The sequence below is a fragment of the Pagrus pagrus genome, assembly GCF_965226575.1.
Source record: "Pagrus pagrus genome assembly, chromosome: 9".
In the NCBI taxonomy this organism is placed as follows: Eukaryota; Metazoa; Chordata; class Actinopteri; order Spariformes; family Sparidae; genus Pagrus; species Pagrus pagrus.
The window spans coordinates 12,521,318-12,531,468 of record NC_140193.1 but is presented as its reverse complement, the minus strand read 5'-3'; positions in this window follow the sequence as shown (position 1 = coordinate 12,531,468).

Here is a 10,151-nt window from a genome sequence, read left to right as displayed (position 1 = left end):
AAATTGCACACGCATGTCCTCCTCACTGGTGGAATGAGGCTCGCCGGTTTTGGTTGGATTCCGGTGGAATTTGTATTTTTGGTGAATATTTTAAAGAAAAAAATGGCCTTTTTCATGAAAACGTCGGCCGATTTTTTCAATAGCTTCCAGGTCTTTGGACCGATTGACTCGAAATTTCTCCCAGACGTGGTCCTATACTGGCTGAACGAGACACAGCAGTCCCCATTGGATTCGGGTGAAATTTGTATTTTTGGCGAATATTTTAAAGAAAAAATGGCCTTTTTCATGAAAACGTCGGCCGATTTTTTCAATAGCTTCCAGGTCTTTGGACCGATTGACTCGAAATTTCTCCCAGACGTGGTCCTATACTGGCTGAACGAGACACAGCAGTCCCCATTGGATTCGGGTGAAATTTGTATTTTTGGCGAATATTTTAGTGAGAGGGACAATGTTTCATGAGGCTGGCTTAAGGCTGAGGCTAGGGTTAGGGTTAGGGTTAGGGTTATGGGGCTAGGGTTAGGGTTATGGGGCTAGGGTTAGGGTTACGGTCGTCTTTTGACCGATTGACTCGAAATTGCACACGCATGTCCTCCTCACTGGTGGAATGAGGCTCGCCGGTTTTGGTTGGATTCCGGTGGAATTTGTATTTTTGGTGAATATTTTAAAGAAAAAAATGGCCTTTTTCATGAAAACGTCGGCCGATTTTTTCAATAGCTTCCAGGTCTTTGGACCGATTGATTCGACATTTCTCCCAGACGTGGTCCTATACTGGCTGAACGAGACACAGCAGTCCCCATTGGATTCGGGTGAAATTTGTATTTTTGGCGAATATTTTAGTGAGAGGGACAATGTTTCATGAGGCTGGCTTAAGGCTGAGGCTAGGGTTAGGGTTAGGGTTAGGGTTATGGGGCTAGGGTTAGGGTTACTGTCGTCTTTTGACCGATTGACTCGAAATTGCACACGCATGTCCTCCTCACTGGTGGAATGAGGCTCGCCGGTTTTGGTTGGATTCCGGTGGAATTTGTATTTTTGGTGAATATTTTAAAGAAAAAAATGGCCTTTTTCATGAAAACGTCGGCCGATTTTTTCAATAGCTTCCAGGTCTTTGGACCGATTGACTCGACATTTCTCCCAGACGTGGTCCTATACTGGCTGAACGAGACACAGCAGTCCCCATTGGATTCGGGTGAAATTTGTATTTTTGGCGAATATTTTAGTGAGAGGGACAATGTTTCATGAGGCTGGCTTAAGGCTGAGGCTAGGGTTAGGGTTAGGGTTAGGGTTAGGGTTATGGGGCTAGGGCTAGGGTTATGGGGCCAGGGTTAGGGTTACGGTCGTCTTTTGACCGATTGACTCGAAATTGCACACGCATGTCCTCCTCACTGGTGGAATGAGGCTCGCCGGTTTTGGTTGGATTCCGGTGGAATTTGTATTTTTGGTGAATATTTTAAAGAAAAAAATGGCCTTTTTCATGAAAACGTCGGCCGATTTTTTCAATAGCTTCCAGGTCTTTGGACCGATTGACTCGAAATTTCTCCCAGACGTGGTCCTATACTGGCTGAACGAGACACAGCAGTCCCCATTGGATTCTGGTGAAATTTGTATTTTTGGCGAATATTTTAGTGAGAGGGACAATGTTTCATGAGGCTGGCTTAAGGCTGAGGCTAGGGTTAGGGTTAGGGTTAGGGTTATGGGGCTAGGGTTAGGGTTACGGTCGTCTTTTGACCGATTGACTCGAAATTGCACACGCATGTCCTCCTCACTGGTGGAATGAGGCTCGCCGGTTTTGGTTGGATTCCGGTGGAATTTGTATTTTTGGTGAATATTTTAAAGAAAAAAATGGCCTTTTTCATGAAAACGTCGGCCGATTTTTTCAATAGCTTCCAGGTCTTTGGACCGATTGATTCGACATTTCTCCCAGACGTGGTCCTATACTGGCTGAACGAGACACAGCAGTCCCCATTGGATTCGGGTGAAATTTGTATTTTTGGCGAATATTTTAGTGAGAGGGACAATGTTTCATGAGGCTGGCTTAAGGCTGAGGCTAGGGTTAGGGTTAGGGTAAGGGTTATGGGGCTAGGGTTAGGGTTACTGTCGTCTTTTGACCGATTGACTCGAAATTGCACACGCATGTCCTCCTCACTGGTGGAATGAGGCTCGCCGGTTTTGGTTGGATTCCGGTGGAATTTGTATTTTTGGTGAATATTTTAAAGAAAAAAATGGCCTTTTTCATGAAAACGTCGGCCGATTTTTTCAATAGCTTCCAGGTCTTTGGACCGATTGACTCGAAATTTCTCCCAGACGTGGTCCTATACTGGCTGAACGAGACACAGCAGTCCCCATTGGATTCGGGTGAAATTTGTATTTTTGGCGAATATTTTAAAGAAAAAATGGCCTTTTTCATGAAAACGTCGGCCGATTTTTTCAATAGCTTCCAGGTCTTTGGACCGATTGACTCGAAATTTCTCCCAGACGTGGTCCTATACTGGCTGAACGAGACACAGCAGTCCCCATTGGATTCGGGTGAAATTTGTATTTTTGGCGAATATTTTAGTGAGAGGGACAATGTTTCATGAGGCTGGCTTAAGGCTGAGGCTAGGGTTAGGGTTAGGGTTATGGGGCTAGGGTTAGGGTTACGGTCGTCTTTTGACCGATTGACTCGAAATTGCACACGCATGTCCTCCTCACTGGTGGAATGAGGCTCGCCGGTTTTGGTTGGATTCCGGTGGAATTTGTATTTTTGGTGAATATTTTAAAGAAAAAAATGGCCTTTTTCATGAAAACGTCGGCCGATTTTTTCAATAGCTTCCAGGTCTTTGGACCGATTGACTCGAAATTTCTCCCAGACGTGGTCCTATACTGGCTGAACGAGACACAGCAGTCCCCATTGGATTCGGGTGAAATTTGTATTTTTGGCGAATATTTTAGTGAGAGGGACAATGTTTCATGAGGCTGGCTTAAGGCTGAGGCTAGGGTTAGGGTTAGGGTTAGGGTTATGGGGCTAGGGCTAGGGTTATGGGGCCAGGGTTAGGGTTACGGTCGTCTTTTGACCGATTGACTCGAAATTGCACACGCATGTCCTCCTCACTGGTGGAATGAGGCTCGCCGGTTTTGGTTGGATTCCGGTGGAATTTGTATTTTTGGTGAATATTTTAAAGAAAAAAATGGCCTTTTTCATGAAAACGTCGGCCGATTTTTTCAATAGCTTCCAGGTCTTTGGACCGATTGACTCGAAATTTCTCCCAGACGTGGTCCTATACTGGCTGAACGAGACACAGCAGTCCCCATTGGATTCGGGTGAAATTTGTATTTTTGGCGAATATTTTAGTGAGAGGGACAATGTTTCATGAGGCTGGCTTAAGGCTGAGGCTAGGGTTAGGGTTAGGGTTAGGGTTATGGGGCTAGGGCTAGGGTTATGGGGCTAGGGCTAGAGTTATGGGGCTAGGGTTAGGGTTACGGTCGTCTTTTGACCGATTGACTCGAAATTGCACACGCATGTCCTCCTCACTGGTGGAATGAGGCTCGCCGGTTTTGGTTGGATTCCGGTGGAATTTGTATTTTTGGTGAATATTTTAAAGAAAAAAATGGCCTTTTTCATGAAAACGTCGGCCGATTTTTTCAATAGCTTCCAGGTCTTTGGACCGATTGACTCGAAATTTCTCCCAGACGTGGTCCTATACTGGCTGAACGAGACACAGCAGTCCCCATTGGATTCGGGTGAAATTTGTATTTTTGGCGAATATTTTAGTGAGAGGGACAATGTTTCATGAGGCTGGCTTAAGGCTGAGGCTAGGGTTAGGGTTAGGGTTATGGGGCTAGGGTTAGGGTTACGGTCGTCTTTTGACCGATTGACTCGAAATTGCACACGCATGTCCTCCTCACTGGTGGAATGAGGCTCGCCGGTTTTGGTTGGATTCCGGTGGAATTTGTATTTTTGGTGAATATTTTAAAGAAAAAAATGGCCTTTTTCATGAAAACGTCGGCCGATTTTTTCAATAGCTTCCAGGTCTTTGGACCGATTGACTCGAAATTTCTCCCAGACGTGGTCCTATACTGGCTGAACGAGACACAGCAGTCCCCATTGGATTCGGGTGAAATTTGTATTTTTGGCGAATATTTTAAAGAAAAAATGGCCTTTTTCATGAAAACGTCGGCCGATTTTTTCAATAGCTTCCAGGTCTTTGGACCGATTGACTCGAAATTTCTCCCAGACGTGGTCCTATACTGGCTGAACGAGACACAGCAGTCCCCATTGGATTCGGGTGAAATTTGTATTTTTGGCGAATATTTTAGTGAGAGGGACAATGTTTCATGAGGCTGGCTTAAGGCTGAGGCTAGGGTTAGGGTTAGGGTTATGGGGCTAGGGTTAGGGTTACGGTCGTCTTTTGACCGATTGACTCGAAATTGCACACGCATGTCCTCCTCACTGGTGGAATGAGGCTCGCCGGTTTTGGTTGGATTCCGGTGGAATTTGTATTTTTGGTGAATATTTTAAAGAAAAAAATGGCCTTTTTCATGAAAACGTCGGCCGATTTTTTCAATAGCTTCCAGGTCTTTGGACCGATTGACTCGAAATTTCTCCCAGACGTGGTCCTATACTGGCTGAACGAGACACAGCAGTCCCCATTGGATTCGGGTGAAATTTGTATTTTTGGCGAATATTTTAGTGAGAGGGACAATGTTTCATGAGGCTGGCTTAAGGCTGAGGCTAGGGTTAGGGTTAGGGTTAGGGTTATGGGGCTAGGGCTAGGGTTATGGGGCCAGGGTTAGGGTTACGGTCGTCTTTTGACCGATTGACTCGAAATTGCACACGCATGTCCTCCTCACTGGTGGAATGAGGCTCGCCGGTTTTGGTTGGATTCCGGTGGAATTTGTATTTTTGGTGAATATTTTAAAGAAAAAAATGGCCTTTTTCATGAAAACGTCGGCCGATTTTTTCAATAGCTTCCAGGTCTTTGGACCGATTGACTCGAAATTTCTCCCAGACGTGGTCCTATACTGGCTGAACGAGACACAGCAGTCCCCATTGGATTCGGGTGAAATTTGTATTTTTGGCGAATATTTTAGTGAGAGGGACAATGTTTCATGAGGCTGGCTTAAGGCTGAGGCTAGGGTTAGGGTTAGGGTTAGGGTTATGGGGCTAGGGCTAGGGTTATGGGGCTAGGGCTAGAGTTATGGGGCTAGGGTTAGGGTTACGGTCGTCTTTTGACCGATTGACTCGAAATTGCACACGCATGTCCTCCTCACTGGTGGAATGAGGCTCGCCGGTTTTGGTTGGATTCCGGTGGAATTTGTATTTTTGGTGAATATTTTAAAGAAAAAAATGGCCTTTTTCATGAAAACGTCGGCCGATTTTTTCAATAGCTTCCAGGTCTTTGGACCGATTGACTCGAAATTTCTCCCAGACGTGGTCCTATACTGGCTGAACGAGACACAGCAGTCCCCATTGGATTCGGGTGAAATTTGTATTTTTGGCGAATATTTTAGTGAGAGGGACAATGTTTCATGAGGCTGGCTTAAGGCTGAGGCTAGGGTTAGGGTTAGGGTTATGGGGCTAGGGTTAGGGTTACGGTCGTCTTTTGACCGATTGACTCGAAATTGCACACGCATGTCCTCCTCACTGGTGGAATGAGGCTCGCCGGTTTTGGTTGGATTCCGGTGGAATTTGTATTTTTGGTGAATATTTTAAAGAAAAAAATGGCCTTTTTCATGAAAACGTCGGCCGATTTTTTCAATAGCTTCCAGGTCTTTGGACCGATTGACTCGAAATTTCTCCCAGACGTGGTCCTATACTGGCTGAACGAGACACAGCAGTCCCCATTGGATTCGGGTGAAATTTGTATTTTTGGCGAATATTTTAAAGAAAAAATGGCCTTTTTCATGAAAACGTCGGCCGATTTTTTCAATAGCTTCCAGGTCTTTGGACCGATTGACTCGAAATTTCTCCCAGACGTGGTCCTATACTGGCTGAACGAGACACAGCAGTCCCCATTGGATTCGGGTGAAATTTGTATTTTTGGCGAATATTTTAGTGAGAGGGACAATGTTTCATGAGGCTGGCTTAAGGCTGAGGCTAGGGTTAGGGTTAGGGTTATGGGGCTAGGGTTAGGGTTACGGTCGTCTTTTGACCGATTGACTCGAAATTGCACACGCATGTCCTCCTCACTGGTGGAATGAGGCTCGCCGGTTTTGGTTGGATTCCGGTGGAATTTGTATTTTTGGTGAATATTTTAAAGAAAAAAATGGCCTTTTTCATGAAAACGTCGGCCGATTTTTTCAATAGCTTCCAGGTCTTTGGACCGATTGACTCGAAATTTCTCCCAGACGTGGTCCTATACTGGCTGAACGAGACACAGCAGTCCCCATTGGATTCGGGTGAAATTTGTATTTTTGGCGAATATTTTAGTGAGAGGGACAATGTTTCATGAGGCTGGCTTAAGGCTGAGGCTAGGGTTAGGGTTAGGGTTATGGGGCTAGGGTTAGGGTTACGGTCGTCTTTTGACCGATTGACTCGAAATTGCACACGCATGTCCTCCTCACTGGTGGAATGAGGCTCGCCGGTTTTGGTTGGATTCCGGTGGAATTTGTATTTTTGGTGAATATTTTAAAGAAAAAAATGGCCTTTTTCATGAAAACGTCGGCCGATTTTTTCAATAGCTTCCAGGTCTTTGGACCGATTGATTCGACATTTCTCCCAGACGTGGTCCTATACTGGCTGAACGAGACACAGCAGTCCCCATTGGATTCGGGTGAAATTTGTATTTTTGGCGAATATTTTAGTGAGAGGGACAATGTTTCATGAGGCTGGCTTAAGGCTGAGGCTAGGGTTAGGGTTAGGGTAAGGGTTATGGGGCTAGGGTTAGGGTTACTGTCGTCTTTTGACCGATTGACTCGAAATTGCACACGCATGTCCTCCTCACTGGTGGAATGAGGCTCGCCGGTTTTGGTTGGATTCCGGTGGAATTTGTATTTTTGGTGAATATTTTAAAGAAAAAAATGGCCTTTTTCATGAAAACGTCGGCCGATTTTTTCAATAGCTTCCAGGTCTTTGGACCGATTGACTCGAAATTTCTCCCAGACGTGGTCCTATACTGGCTGAACGAGACACAGCAGTCCCCATTGGATTCGGGTGAAATTTGTATTTTTGGCGAATATTTTAAAGAAAAAATGGCCTTTTTCATGAAAACGTCGGCCGATTTTTTCAATAGCTTCCAGGTCTTTGGACCGATTGACTCGAAATTTCTCCCAGACGTGGTCCTATACTGGCTGAACGAGACACAGCAGTCCCCATTGGATTCGGGTGAAATTTGTATTTTTGGCGAATATTTTAGTGAGAGGGACAATGTTTCATGAGGCTGGCTTAAGGCTGAGGCTAGGGTTAGGGTTAGGGTTATGGGGCTAGGGTTAGGGTTACGGTCGTCTTTTGACCGATTGACTCGAAATTGCACACGCATGTCCTCCTCACTGGTGGAATGAGGCTCGCCGGTTTTGGTTGGATTCCGGTGGAATTTGTATTTTTGGTGAATATTTTAAAGAAAAAAATGGCCTTTTTCATGAAAACGTCGGCCGATTTTTTCAATAGCTTCCAGGTCTTTGGACCGATTGACTCGAAATTTCTCCCAGACGTGGTCCTATACTGGCTGAACGAGACACAGCAGTCCCCATTGGATTCGGGTGAAATTTGTATTTTTGGCGAATATTTTAGTGAGAGGGACAATGTTTCATGAGGCTGGCTTAAGGCTGAGGCTAGGGTTAGGGTTAGGGTTAGGGTTATGGGGCTAGGGCTAGGGTTATGGGGCCAGGGTTAGGGTTACGGTCGTCTTTTGACCGATTGACTCGAAATTGCACACGCATGTCCTCCTCACTGGTGGAATGAGGCTCGCCGGTTTTGGTTGGATTCCGGTGGAATTTGTATTTTTGGTGAATATTTTAAAGAAAAAAATGGCCTTTTTCATGAAAACGTCGGCCGATTTTTTCAATAGCTTCCAGGTCTTTGGACCGATTGACTCGAAATTTCTCCCAGACGTGGTCCTATACTGGCTGAACGAGACACAGCAGTCCCCATTGGATTCGGGTGAAATTTGTATTTTTGGCGAATATTTTAGTGAGAGGGACAATGTTTCATGAGGCTGGCTTAAGGCTGAGGCTAGGGTTAGGGTTAGGGTTAGGGTTATGGGGCTAGGGCTAGGGTTATGGGGCTAGGGCTAGAGTTATGGGGCTAGGGTTAGGGTTACGGTCGTCTTTTGACCGATTGACTCGAAATTGCACACGCATGTCCTCCTCACTGGTGGAATGAGGCTCGCCGGTTTTGGTTGGATTCCGGTGGAATTTGTATTTTTGGTGAATATTTTAAAGAAAAAAATGGCCTTTTTCATGAAAACGTCGGCCGATTTTTTCAATAGCTTCCAGGTCTTTGGACCGATTGACTCGAAATTTCTCCCAGACGTGGTCCTATACTGGCTGAACGAGACACAGCAGTCCCCATTGGATTCGGGTGAAATTTGTATTTTTGGCGAATATTTTAGTGAGAGGGACAATGTTTCATGAGGCTGGCTTAAGGCTGAGGCTAGGGTTAGGGTTAGGGTTATGGGGCTAGGGTTAGGGTTACGGTCGTCTTTTGACCGATTGACTCGAAATTGCACACGCATGTCCTCCTCACTGGTGGAATGAGGCTCGCCGGTTTTGGTTGGATTCCGGTGGAATTTGTATTTTTGGTGAATATTTTAAAGAAAAAAATGGCCTTTTTCATGAAAACGTCGGCCGATTTTTTCAATAGCTTCCAGGTCTTTGGACCGATTGACTCGAAATTTCTCCCAGACGTGGTCCTATACTGGCTGAACGAGACACAGCAGTCCCCATTGGATTCGGGTGAAATTTGTATTTTTGGCGAATATTTTAAAGAAAAAATGGCCTTTTTCATGAAAACGTCGGCCGATTTTTTCAATAGCTTCCAGGTCTTTGGACCGATTGACTCGAAATTTCTCCCAGACGTGGTCCTATACTGGCTGAACGAGACACAGCAGTCCCCATTGGATTCGGGTGAAATTTGTATTTTTGGCGAATATTTTAGTGAGAGGGACAATGTTTCATGAGGCTGGCTTAAGGCTGAGGCTAGGGTTAGGGTTAGGGTTATGGGGCTAGGGTTAGGGTTACGGTCGTCTTTTGACCGATTGACTCGAAATTGCACACGCATGTCCTCCTCACTGGTGGAATGAGGCTCGCCGGTTTTGGTTGGATTCCGGTGGAATTTGTATTTTTGGTGAATATTTTAAAGAAAAAAATGGCCTTTTTCATGAAAACGTCGGCCGATTTTTTCAATAGCTTCCAGGTCTTTGGACCGATTGACTCGAAATTTCTCCCAGACGTGGTCCTATACTGGCTGAACGAGACACAGCAGTCCCCATTGGATTCGGGTGAAATTTGTATTTTTGGCGAATATTTTAGTGAGAGGGACAATGTTTCATGAGGCTGGCTTAAGGCTGAGGCTAGGGTTAGGGTTAGGGTTATGGGGCTAGGGTTAGGGTTACGGTCGTCTTTTGACCGATTGACTCGAAATTGCACACGCATGTCCTCCTCACTGGTGGAATGAGGCTCGCCGGTTTTGGTTGGATTCCGGTGGAATTTGTATTTTTGGTGAATATTTTAAAGAAAAAAATGGCCTTTTTCATGAAAACGTCGGCCGATTTTTTCAATAGCTTCCAGGTCTTTGGACCGATTGACTCGAAATTTCTCCCAGACGTGGTCCTATACTGGCTGAACGAGACACAGCAGTCCCCATTGGATTCGGGTGAAATTTGTATTTTTGGCGAATATTTTAGTGAGAGGGACAATGTTTCATGAGGCTGGCTTAAGGCTGAGGCTAGGGTTAGGGTTAGGGTTAGGGTTATGGGGCTAGGGCTAGGGTTATGGGGCCAGGGTTAGGGTTACGGTCGTCTTTTGACCGATTGACTCGAAATTGCACACGCATGTCCTCCTCACTGGTGGAATGAGGCTCGCCGGTTTTGGTTGGATTCCGGTGGAATTTGTATTTTTGGTGAATATTTTAAAGAAAAAAATGGCCTTTCAATGAAAACGTCGGCCGATTTTTTCAATAGCTTCCAGGTCTTTGGACCGATTGACTCGAAATTTCTCCCAGACGTGGTCCTATACTG